This window comes from Eptesicus fuscus, chromosome 20 (genome assembly GCF_027574615.1).
Source record: "Eptesicus fuscus isolate TK198812 chromosome 20, DD_ASM_mEF_20220401, whole genome shotgun sequence".
Classification (NCBI taxonomy): domain Eukaryota; kingdom Metazoa; phylum Chordata; class Mammalia; order Chiroptera; family Vespertilionidae; genus Eptesicus; species Eptesicus fuscus.
In genome coordinates, this window is record NC_072492.1 from 26968089 (window position 1) to 26980914 (window position 12826).

The following is a 12826-nucleotide window of genomic DNA, read 5'->3' on the forward strand; positions in this document are numbered from 1 at the left end:
CTGTCTGTCTGTCCATCTGTAGGTTCTCTTCAGGCCGCCCGCTCTCCTCCTGACTCCTGTTTCAAGAGCCCCCAACCCTCCCCAGCCCTCCCAGTGGCTACCTAAGACCCCAGCACCTAGCTCCATGGCCCCCAGAGGGCCCGCTCTGGGCTGTGGGCAGTGACTCAGCATGGCGCCAGACCTTGCCTCCTACCTCCCTCCCCCCACTTCCTCTTTGATTCCCTCTTCCCTTCCCCCTGGGGCTCCACCCCATCCCCCTACTTTCAGGGCCACTCAGGTAGAGACCACCACTGCTCATCAGATCTCACCCCAGTCCCCATTTCTGACCCCCTGAGTGACCCTTGCCAGCCACACTACCCACCCTCCAGAGTCCAACTGAGGTAGCCACAGCCGCCTCCCCTCAAGGCCTCAGTCTCCAGCCTCCTTCCCCCAAGGCCTTGGTTCCCAGCCTCCTCACCAGCCCAAGGCCCTGATCCCTTCACTGCTGGGGGAGCAGGTGCATGAAGGGGGTCTGGGCCAGGCAGGAGCCCAAGGCTATCGCAACAGAGCTGGTGGCCATGTTGGGTGGAGGGAGATTCTTAGGGCCTCTCACTGATACCAAGTTCCACTCTTCAGCCTCTGCCCACCCTCTGCCCACCTTCTGCCATCCCCACCCTACTCTCTGGCTCTTGTCTCTTGAAGCTTTCTTCATCTGGGGATCAGGGGCCATTTTCTCTTCCTTGTCCAGAGAGAAGTCAAGGCCCACAACTTTAAGAAGCTGTCCCACCATGAAGGCGGTAGACCTGAGGGTTATTGCACCTCTTTGCCCGCAGCTTTGCTAGTAAAGCTTTGCAGGCACCCAAGCCCCGGAAGCCCCTCCCGAAAGCATCTCCACCCAGGGCCTGCAGCCCAAGCCCCTCATCGCCCCTCGAGGCCAAGTCGATGAGCCCCGGTTGGGGCTGAGGTGAAGGTTCAGACCCCTACCTGATGTTGCAGGGCTGAGGGGAGCAAGCCCTGTGCTCCAGGCTCCCAAGTGGGGTTCCCTTCAGGGCGGGCAGGGCTTATAACCCCGAGACCACGTGGGCCAGATGTCAGGGCGCCCAACGGTCTTGGAGCCCGCCCCCACACTGCCTCAGAGATTAGCGTGCCCCTCCCCTCCCTGGGGAGGACAGACTGACAGGAAACCAGAGACAAGGCTGGGTACTGGCAGGAGGGGGGCTGAAGAGACCATCTCACACGCCCTGGGCAGGTGGCTTCCGGGACCCCAGGCCTACCCATCCCCCATGGCGCCAGCCCCAGAGGTTTGTTCAAGAGTATGGGACTGACTCAGGGCACTGGGGCTCCTGTCAGGGCCTTCGGTGAGTGCCCAAAACTCTGAGTTCTGAATTCCAGCATAAGAAAAGGACTTTGTCACTGACCCCAGCCCAGAAGCTCCCTTCCCTTTGGGACAGCAGTGGCATTCAGATGAAGCTGTGGCTCCTCTCCAGGTGCTACCCAGAGAAGCCACGGAGGAGCAGGTGCATGAAGGGGGTCTGGGCCAGCACATCACAATGCCATCCACGTAATCAGTTGCCCTTAGCGCCCCACAAAGCCACACCTCCCCAGCCCCAGCCTGCAGGAGGTAAGACCTGCACTCTCAATACATATGGGGTCACACTTGGGTCAGGTGGATCTGTTGGCCCTAGACTGTGTGTTCATGCTTCCCTCAGGGTCTGCAGGGATAGGAGGGCAGGGCAGAGCAGTGGTGAGAACAGGATCTCAGGCAGGGCATGGGTGCCGCTGGGCTTAGAGTGGAGGGAAAAAGGCTCCGAAGGGAGGTTCTCGCAGTCACCGGATGTGGGCAGGGGCCCGCCCACCTGCACGCCACCCCCGCTTTCCCCATGGGGAAGGCAGGAAGCTGCCCATCCCAGGGTCCCTAGCTGGGGGAGGGGAACAGGGTGTGGGTATGGGTGGGGAGAGGCCTGGGGGACTGGGTCTAGGCTACACACGTTCTCCAAGCCTCTCAGTGGGCTTGACTCTGGAATATAGAGGAATAGATTGGGAGGGGGGGCATGTAGAATCACCCAGATTCCTTCCCAGAAGGCCATGACCTTCTTCTCTGGGTCCCCCATTTAGAGTCAGGCCCACACACACTTGAGGGAACTCTCAGATTCAAGGCCCAGCAGAGGATTGGCATGTGCTGGGGGCAGCAGGCAGGGAGATTGCCTCGCATCCTTTCCTTCAGGAAGGCAACCCTCAACCGGAAAATTATTATCCATCCCCAGGCGCCTAAATGGGACAGAGAAAGGGGGAACAGGGTCTGGAGAGACAGTGGTGAGGAGAGCGGGCTGGCCAGAAATGGGACAGTGCTCCTTTAACAGCCCACCGCGGCTCCAGACCCTGGGTGGAGGGGAAGTGGCTGCCCCAGGCGATAAGAGGATAAGAATATCAAAGTTGTGCAGTAACCTGGGTTCCTAGACCCCCACCCTTCAGGGCCCCTCCTCCTAGAGTATCTTGACCCCCACCCTCTGCCGACAGTGCCTCCATGGCTATCACCTCAGCAAAGGAGAGTCGCAGGCTGGGAGCCAGGGGCCTGGCTCCAGGGCCCAGCTCTGCCATAGACCCTCAGCGTGTGACCTGCGGCAAGTCAGACCTGAGGTTCCTTCTGAGGGACACACTATTCCCCCAAGAGTCTCCATCCCAGCCCCTCTCCTGTCCTGGGCAGGGTAGGGGTGTTCCTGATGCCTGCTGTCCAGTGACAACAGAGCCTGCTTTTCCTTTGTATGTCCTCAATGCCCAAAGCCAAAAAACACCATAGATTTTTAAAATGTATTTATTTAATTTTTTGAAGTGAGAGAATGAGTCCCAGCCTCTCCACCCACAGAGCTTCTGGGGACAAGAAGTTACTGGAGGGGCTGGGACTGGGGTTGAAAGGGAATGGAACTGAGGGGGCACTCAGGGTCCCTGATCCCGATGAATCCCAGCTCTTCTGGGCCTCAAACCAGGAGAAACGGGACAGGACCAGAGACAAATCAAGAAGGAGGAAGGGCATAGTCTGAGATAAGGACACAGAGACAATAAGAACCACCTAAAGCTTTGCTAGTAAGCCCTGGCAGGAGCACTCGACTGGAAGCCCTGCTCCAGGCTGGCACGACCCATAGGTGTGCTCGGTGTGACTGAACGACCGACGGGGACCAGCGGGTACGTGCCTGTGCAGACACACACACACACACACACACACACACACACACACACACACACACGCAAGGCCGGAAAACTCCAGAAGATTTACAGTCTCCTTTTTAGAGAGGCATAGTAGGCCCGGAGCCACACAGACGCCTGTGGGTGGCACCCAGCTCAGGTCTGCAGACACACCTCGAAGAAGGCCTCCTGCACACTCCTGGGCACACCTGCCTGTTCCCAGAAACACCCAGGAAGGCTCACGTGGGGATCTGAGGCCTGATGGCTTAAGGATGGTTTCAGGACACAGGCACTGTTTGGAGAGAGGTGTGACTCCCACTCCCGCCTCAAAGCCGCCAGTTGGCTGAGTTCCCCAGAATGAGAGAAACTAAACCCTTGAGGATGGCCAGTGGCTGAGAGAGGAGGTGGTTGAGAGGGATGCCTCCCTTGAAGAGAGTTCAAGTTGACTTTTCAAACTCCACCCCTTGGCGGTAGGATTGGCTCAGCCAGGGACTCGCTGGGTAGACTTAGCTCACTTGGAATCTGTTATACAATGTCTTCCATGGTCTTGTCCAGTTCTGACATTCTAAGTCCGGGAATCATATTCATGCTCAGAGGGAGCAAAAGGGGAGGGGAGATTTGGGACCAAGATAAGAAGGAGTGGGGGTGGGGCAGTGACATCAGAAACAAACTGGGAACAGTCCTTCACCAGGTGACAGGGCTGAGTTGGCTGGAGTCTGGGCTTGGGCTCACAATTCCTCACTCGCACCCCAACCCGCTGACCTAGGAGACAGCCATCTTTGCATGCCACGCTGAGGTTATGAGCAGGTAAAGGTGAGACTGAGGAGAAAAGGACAGTCTTCAGGGACTCCCAGTCTGATAGGCAAGACACAGACATACATGCAGGGTATGGGAGTCTTGGGTGTTGGTTTGAATGAGCAATTGTATCTAAAGCAGGCATGAGCTTCTGTTCCGAAGGGGACACTTGGCTTCTACTTGAGCAAGTGCTGAATCTGACAGTGAAGTAGAACACAAATGTACACCTCCACAAGTACCCACATCCTACAAAGTTATAGCAACAGGTGCAAGTTAGTCCTGGGTGGAATGGACTGATGGATGCTGCAGTGGCAACCTCAGAGTCACATGGGGGCCCATCAGAAAAGGCTTCCCAGAGAAAGTGAGAATGGACAGGGGAGGTTTTGGACAGGAGTGGAGTTAGAATAGAAACTGGCCAGGCGAGGAGGAGAACATGGAGAAAATAGTCATTTGAAGGGCTAGCACCTGCAAGGGAGAGCAGGCCCTGAGGGTGGGAGAAATGACAGGGCATTGTCTGCAGAGAAGAAAGCCAGGCCTTCCCTCCAGCTGCATGGCCCAGGGCCCTCACTCAGCAGCAGGCAGAGATGGCAGCTCAGATAACCTGCCTGGAGAGGAGACAACAAGAGAGAAGCCACAGGACCTAACCACTCACAAACAGGAAGTCAGAAGGCAGCACAGGCCCGCCCTCAGGGAAGCTAGGCTCAGGGACAGGCCTGGCCACAAAGGAGAGAAACTGAGCCCCTAGCATTGCAAAATGGGGGCTGAAGACAATTGGAGTCAACAGTCCCAAATGTTGGGACCTTTTACCACTTTCCCTGAAGGGGCCACAAAGGGAAACAGGTGCCGAGATAGGGACAGATAGGAACATGCCTCAAGAGCCTAAGCCCCCGATGTTCCCTGCACCTAAGACTCATTAGTCCCCCCACTTATCTCAGAGCCTTGGGAACCAGCAGGAAGGCTGAGAGGCCCCCAGGCAAGGAGGGTGGGAACACTCTCCCCTCTGCACTGCCTGCCCAGATGTCCTCCGGTTTAACTGCATGCTCCCCTGGCAGCTGCAGTGCACCCCGGAGGCCAGCATGGCTCTGGGACGGGCTTCTGGCTCAGCTCTCTGGATCATAGTATCCAAGACTTGTTAAACAGCAGGGTCCGAGTCAGGAAACTGACCTGCAAGCCCAGAGAGAGGTCACAAAGCAAGTTAGGGCCAAGTTCAAGGTTTTGTCCACAGCATCTGGGGAGAGGCAGGACGGGCTGGGTAGGAGGAAAGGGGGTGTGGAAGAAGTCGACCCTGGCCACTGCTGTGGGAGTGGCCATGAAAAGAGAAGCATCCTCAACTGGAAACTCCCAGGGACACCAGCAGGGAAATGAGAGAAAGCTCCGTCCTGGCTCCCTCCACACACACAGGTGCCTGGGCTAACTTGCAGAGCTGCACCTGCTTCTGTTTTAACGGCTCTGAATAAAGTGTGTGTGTGTGTGTGTGTGTGTGTGTGTGTGTGTGTGTGTGTGTCCAGAAAGCGGCAGGAGCCAGGCAGTAAGGTCTTTCATCAGCCAAACTCTCTACCCCCAACATCAGGATCACCAAGCAGAGGGCAAAACCAGGGGGCAGGAGATTAGAGGTCCAGTCCCCACCCTGTGACTATTGCAGTAACTTTGGGCCAGTCACCCAATCTGCCCCCAACCCCCAGCCTTTGTGTCTTCATCTACAAAACTGAGGAGGAGGTTGACCAAGGGCCTGTTTATATAGGAAGTCCCCAAGAGCAAGTGGGCCCTGGGACCTCAGAGGAGGAAGCAGCAAGGCCTGTGTTCCAAGACCTGACCAGCCACTGGCAGGCCATGGATTTCCCCAGCTGGCTGAAGGGCAGATCTCCCTTAGCTCAGAGAAGGCAGGTGACTGGGAAAGGGTTGCGAGTGCAACCCTTCCCTCGTGGTGGCTGGGAATGAGGGGCATCGGATGGGGGTGGGGGAACTCCTTTGTCTGTCATCCTTCCTGCCAGCACCCTGCCCCCTCAGGAATCAGATCCCAGGGATAGCTGGAGAAGCAGAAGGTGAGGGGTGCAAAGAACAGAGACTGTGAGGACTGCCCCTAGAACGACTCTGGACTGTTTCTTCCTTCTCTTCCATGGCCCACACCCTGTGCTGGGTGTGTGTGTATGGGGGTGCGGGGGGGTGGGGGGGAGGCAGCAGCGGAGGCATAGCACATTCACCTGAATCTCATTTGATCATCATGCTGACCTAGTGATGTAAACGATGGTATCCCCATCTCAGAATGGGGAACCAGAATTAAGTTTCACCTTCCTGAAAATCGGCCACAGTCACATAGTTTCTGTCCCCCTAAGGGACTCCATTCAAAGTGCCCTGGAAAGGACCAGGCCCGGGAGACCTCGGAGGGGATACACCACAGACAGTGGCCGTGCAGCCTGCCTCTGCTCACAAACCAGGTGAAGAAGGCAGGTGGAAAAAGCAGTGGTTGGAACTCAGGGCAGCCTTCCCTGCCCCGGGCCTGTGGGTGGGGGAGGAGAAGGGTCTAAATGGGTAACCGAGTGGTCTGCACAATCCGTCCAGCAGGGAACGGCCACCCCAGCCCCTGCCCTCTGAGCCTCTTAAGCAGTCAGATGGGGGAGGGTTGGCCACGAAGGCTGGAGCCCCAGCAGCCCCAGCAGCAGCAGCAGCCCCAGCAGCTCACAGCACTGGAGCCGTTAAAAAGTGACTCAACCAGAAAGTGCGTTTGAAGCGACGCCCGCCAGGGCCCCAGAGCCAAACCTCAAAAAGACGAAGTGAGAAAGACAAGCCTGCGGGGGCTGGGCTGGGGGTGGAGGCCTGGCCGGGAGCCGCCTGGCCAAATAAGGGCAAATGCTCCCAGGCTGGCCAATGGGGCGCAGGCAGCCGTGTCATGGGGCTGTGGCTGGAAGGGGGAGGGGAGAAGGAGGTGAGAGAACTAGGGCATAATGGGGGCTGGGGCTGGGGGCAGGAGGCCCAGGCCCTCCCGGGAGGGTCCAAGGGTGAATGAGCAGAGGGAGTTATTGTGGCCTTTAGCCCCCAAAGATCTTGGTGCTGAGGTTGGTAGACCTGTACCCTCAAGAGCCCCACTTGCAGGCTGGGGCTCTAGGGGACAAAAGGAAGACAAGGAGGGCCCCCCACCCCTGCCCCAGTTAAGGGCCCTAGATCCCCAGGTGCCATGGCAGAAGGGAAGCCATAACAACGGCTGGGTTGAAACACGACTGTAGCCTTGCCTGCCCACTGACTTTGGGCATGTGATGTAACTGAAACTCAGTTTTCTCATCTGTGAAAGGGGAATAATGCCTCAAGAATGGTACCGAGTATCAAGTGTAATGATGGAGGTGGCCAGTTTTGAACCAGATAAGGCCACACTGATATAATAGATTATTATTGTAGAAACTCTGTCCCCAGGGCTGCTTCTCACTCAGCTTCTTGCTTCCCAGTTGCTGTGTAAGATCCCTTTGCAAGGACGCCATGTGGTTCTCAATTCTGGCCTCTGGCGTCTGTAATGGGAAGGCTGTGGAGGCCGGAGTGGTCCTTCCAATCTAAGCTCAGCGCCCCCTGCCACAGAAGCAGACTAGCCTTGCTCTTCCTAGGCTCATCCACCGGGGCCAAACCCTGCCCACCTAAACTTCCATCTCCCCTTCCCACCTGGCTCTACTGAGCCCCAGGCCCCGCCCCCATCTCTCTGCTCCCCTGGGGTGCAGGGCTGAGGAAGTGAGTCTATTCAGCTGCCCAGAGAAAGTGCCGGTGCCGCAGGTGCCTGCACAGGGTGGGGGCAGCTGCTAGGGTCTCCCCGAGCCTGTGTTCACTCCCTTGCCTCAGGCTTCCCCTGGGATCACAGCCCGGGAGGAAGGCTGGGCAATGGCTGCCACCCTCTTCCTCCCTGTGGAGTTCTGCTCTCTCCCAAGCATGGATTTGCATTCCCCCTCTGCCCTCCCTACTCAAGCCCCCAGGGAGCAGGTGACAGTTAAACCCCCTCTTCTGGCTAGTGGTCTCAAAGCACTCTTTTCCTTTCAGGTATTTTCCGGGATGGGGGTCGGCATTGAAAGGGTGGCAGTTGCTGGGTTTGGGGAGGAAGGAATGAGGAGTCCATTTTGGAGAGAAGCTGGGGTCCCCCCCACACACACACACCTACCCTGGTGTCTAAAGCTGTTCTCCTTCCCTCCAGTTCTCTTTGTAGCAGAGAGCTCAGCTCAGGGGAAGGAGGGTGCACGGGCAGGAAGCAGCACATATGAGTTCTTGACATGGGCCTGCTAGCTCCCTGGCTCCTTTCAGCCCCAGGCCTCCCTGTGCTTTGGGATGGACACCCCCTTCTCAGAAAAAGCTTGGGATTCAAATCCTTCGTCCATGACCCCATAATACCTGCCCTCCACTCTAGGGGTGCGTTGAGCATAGGAGTGCAGGGTCTAGAGGAGAGGTGCTTTCTATCATATTTCTCAGAGGATCTGGCACCTTGGTGCCAGCAGCATGGGGCAGACTTTCCTCTGCACTCAGTTCCTGCTTCCTGGGATCTTAACAAAGAGAAACCCCAGCATCTGTAGGCCAAAGACGCTGAGGCAGGCAGTGAAGGACAAAGTAGCAGTGACCCCCTCTGGAGGTCAGGCTGACCACTGTCTCTGGGACTCAGTCTTCTCACCCATGAAGTGCAGGGCTGGCCTAAGTCACAGCTCTCCCAGGCCTCACCTGCTCTGTATGATCTGCCTTCACTTTTTCTGCAGCCCCAACACTCTGGACCTCACCCTCAATGGTGCAGGCCTCCGAACCGAAGGCCCAGGCAGGCAGCCGCGTGCTTTCTTCTTCAGTCTAAGCCTTACAGGCTCACCCTACAGCAATTTTTACTAAGCGTGGCTGTCTGTTCTTTTAGGTCAGAGGAGACTGGAAGGGGGTCAGCCACACACGAGAGGCAAAAGTGACAGCTGACAGGCTGACGTGAATCCAAGAGGTAGAAAATAGTCCCAGAACCATTTCACCACATGATAAAAAAAATGGAGGTGTGTAACAATGACTTTGAGCCAAGTAGAAGTTAAATCACACCCAGAGATCCTCGTATCCAAACAGCAAGGAAGCATATATATTTTTTTTAAAATTAAGCCCCTTAAGTCATAAAATTAAGCCCCTTAAGTCATAAAAAATGTTTTTTTAATAGAAAGAGGTTAAAAAACAAAAAGCCATGCACTTGAAGGAAAATGTTTCAGTTTTGATATGTTTATGTAGGATAAGTGTATTGGGACATCTATTGACCAATGATGCCAGAGGGATGACAGTGTGGCCACACTGACCTAGAACTTACCTAGAGGTGGACAATTTTGGATCATGACAGTCTCTCAGATACAATTAGTCACTGCAGCTCTCAAATTGCTTTTACCTAAATTAACATATTTGATCCTCACAACTATCCTAAGACAGGGATGGCCATCTGCATCCTTAAGGGAACTTTTGAGGTACAAGGTACGAAGAGAAAAGTTTGTACAACACAAATCATGCGTGTATAACTCAATACATTTTCAGAAAATGAACCAACCTATGTAACCAGCATCCAGATCAGGAAGGACACTATATATAGCCAGCACCTTAGGAGCCCCTCATGCCATTTTCCACCCCCCACCTTTCACAGGTAACCGCTATCCTGTTCCCCAACACTAGAGTTTTTTCAACTGCATTGTAACGAGAGGAAACTTCAGTTTGAAAAAGTCAAGTGACTTAGAAAAGTCAGGGCTGGGAGGCAGGGACAATGCCCCTCGTTGGGTACGTGTATTTTCATCGCAGGAGTCTCAGTGTTCCGGTGGAGCGTGAAGGTGCCACAACTGGGCTGGAGATGGAGGGAAGTGGCAAGTAGATACAATTAGTCATTTGCAGCAGGAGAGGTTAGAGGGTATGGGGCGCAGATCAGCAGGTACCTAGGAGCTGCTGGGGTGGAAAGCACGACTCGGCCAGGAGGGAATTGGAGGACTGACCAGTGTCCCAATACTCAACACAAGCTTCCCAACACTCAAAATCCTAAGGTTTTCCTTCTTGGGCCATGTCCCCACATTGCCTCCCTATCCTTGGCTAATTTTAGACTTGGGGACTAGAGATGTAGGTGTTGGGCATAGGGTGGTTGGGGTGCTCGACGTGCAGGGACATGTAACTTTCACTCAACAAGCTAATGCCTCGCACTGGTTCTGTGGAATACTCATGAAGGGAGCAATGTGCTGCATTTAGGGATAACCATGTCGGAAACAGCAGCCCTAAACTGGGTGTGGGCACTGTGCTTTTTGAGCTAAGCCTCTACTACTTGGTCATAATTAAGTCACTTTAACTCTTTGAGCCTCAGTCTCTTCATCACTGCATAGGGTGTTAACTATGACACACATAGGGTTTTGTGAGGATCAAATAAGATAATGGACATAAAAGCCCTTTTGTCTACTGTAAAATGCTATTTAAATGAAAGGCTTCCCTGATACTGAACCTGAACCAGACTCCCAGACAAAGCAAGATGTTATTAGTCTGTTCTTCAACATTACCTGTCTCTTTTTACAGATCAGGTGTCAGGAGGGGACTTGCGGATTAAATAGCAGGTTATAGACAGTCTGAGAGTTAGAAGGTAGTGGCCATGCCCAGGGCGGTGAGGCCTCAGTCCCAACCCTGAAGAGCCCAGTGAGTTTAGGCCTTCGTCAGTCCATCCCCTTTCCTCTTGGGGAAACTGCTCCCCTCCAAGACCAGAACGTTTCGACCCTTGTTCTATCAGCTACCCATCCCTGCCTTGGACTGGAGGCTGCATTCAGCAATGCACTGCCCCCTAGCCCCTGTTTTTGGGACACCCTAACCCCACAGCCTGTGGTGGGCGGAGAGTGGAGAATGAGGAATGTGCGGGCAAGGGGAAGGCAGCCTGGTCACTACTCGGTTTCTAATCTGCCTGATTTGAGTCTGTTCTTGTTAAACTAGGGTGGAGCCTTGCCTTTCTGGAGAGAAGTCCAACGAGAGTAAGAGACCAAAGCCCTGGGCAGAGGTGGGACCCCAACTGTCAGAGTGAAGTGGAACTCTGACAGGCACAGTGAGCAGGGCACATAGAATGCGGACAGCAGTACTGGCACCCGAAACCTCTTCCGCACAGCCTTGCTCTCTCCCAGGGAGCCCCGAGGAACCAACAGCCCCTGTTTCAGCTTCTTTGGGCTCCCAGCAAGGCATGCGACTCCAGAACTTATGACCTATTTGGGCTGCTGAGCGGCACCACAAGCAGGTTCAAGGACCGGAGAGAGAGCACGAGAGCAAATTGAGAAGCAGCTCCCAGGCAGAGCCCGCTTGGCACACTGAGTCTGTGAAATCCGGTCACTGCAACTGGCCACCCCTCCCCCACAACCACCAGCACTTGTGTCTTTCGCTTCCTGCGAGGCTGACAGTTAAGGCCCCAGCGCTGTGTGGAGCTGAGGCAGCCGGAGTGTGGTTATTTGTGTGCAGCTCCTCTTGCCTCCCCTCCCCACAACTGTTTCCATTCTCACCAAGCAGCCACGTCCGGGTCAGACACGCAGGACAGCAATCGGGGATTTCCAAGGGACTTTTCGAGAAAGCCAGTGAAAGTTGGGTGTTGGCTGCACAGCCTAGGTACTCTTGCCGAAACCCACTTCTCCCCTCTGGGGTGTAAGCTCCAGGCTGATGGGGCTGCTTCCCAAAGCTTTCACAGTGATAGGACAACAGAAACCACCACTCCTGGAGCTCTTTTAATTTGCTGGGCTTGGGAAAATCCTTGAAAAATCCAGTTGGAATTAAGAGTTTACAGACCATTCCCTCAGAATTTGAAGGCATCAGAGAAAATGATTCTGCTTTAAGGACCTGTGAGGGGTGATATGAGCAGCTGGGCCAATTCCAGCTTCCTTTCCATGGGCCTCTGAGGACAAGGAAAGGGGGTGGGGGGTGGGGATCCCTTGAGTCAACATCTCTCCCTCCTTCCCACACTCTAGGCCACAGATTACTGAGACACCAAGACACCGACTCACTAGCAACACCAGGTGGCTAAGAGACACAAAGCCCGATGCAGGCACCTCTGCTAATGAGTCAGAGTGCACCCTGCAGTGGTGGTTCTGGGCATTTCCCCCACTATTTTTAAAAAATATATTTTTATTGATTTCAGAGAGGAAGGCAGAGAGAGACACACACACACACAGAGACAGAGAGAGGAACATCAATGATGAGAGAGAATCACTGATTGGCTGCCTCCTGCATGCCTCCCACTGGGGATTGAGCCCACAACCCAGGCATGTGCCCTTGACCAGAATCAAACCTGGGACCCTTCAGTCCATAGGCCAACGCTCTATCCACTGGGCCAAACCAGCTAGGGCTCCCCCACTATTTTGACCGACTACACATATTGTTTATATTTATATGGCTAATAAAAGAGAGCCGATTAATATCCATACTAATAAAAGAGTAATATGCTAATTAGACTAGGTCGACCAGACATCTTCCAGTCATCTGGTCCTCCTTCTGGACAAAGCCAGAGTGGCAGGGGCCGAGGCAGAGGTGGTTAAGGGCGATCAGGCCAGTAGGGGAGGGCGGTTAGGGGCAATCAGGCTGGCAGGGGAGGGCGGTTAGGGATGATCAGGCAAGCAGGAAGAGGGGTTAGGGGCGATCAGGCAGGCAGGCAGGTGAGTGGTTAGGAGCCAGCGGTCCCAGATTATGAGTGAGGTCCAACTGCCAGTTTAGGCCTGATCCCTAAACCGGCCAAAAATGGCAGTTGGACATCCCCCGAGGGGTCCCAGATTGGAGAGGGTGCAGGCCGGGCCTTTAGTACTATATAATAAAAGACTAATATGCAAATAGACCAAATGGCAGAACAATCAAACTGGTCACTATAACATCAGCTAACTACCAGGGGACACGTGTGGAACATGGAGGGTGT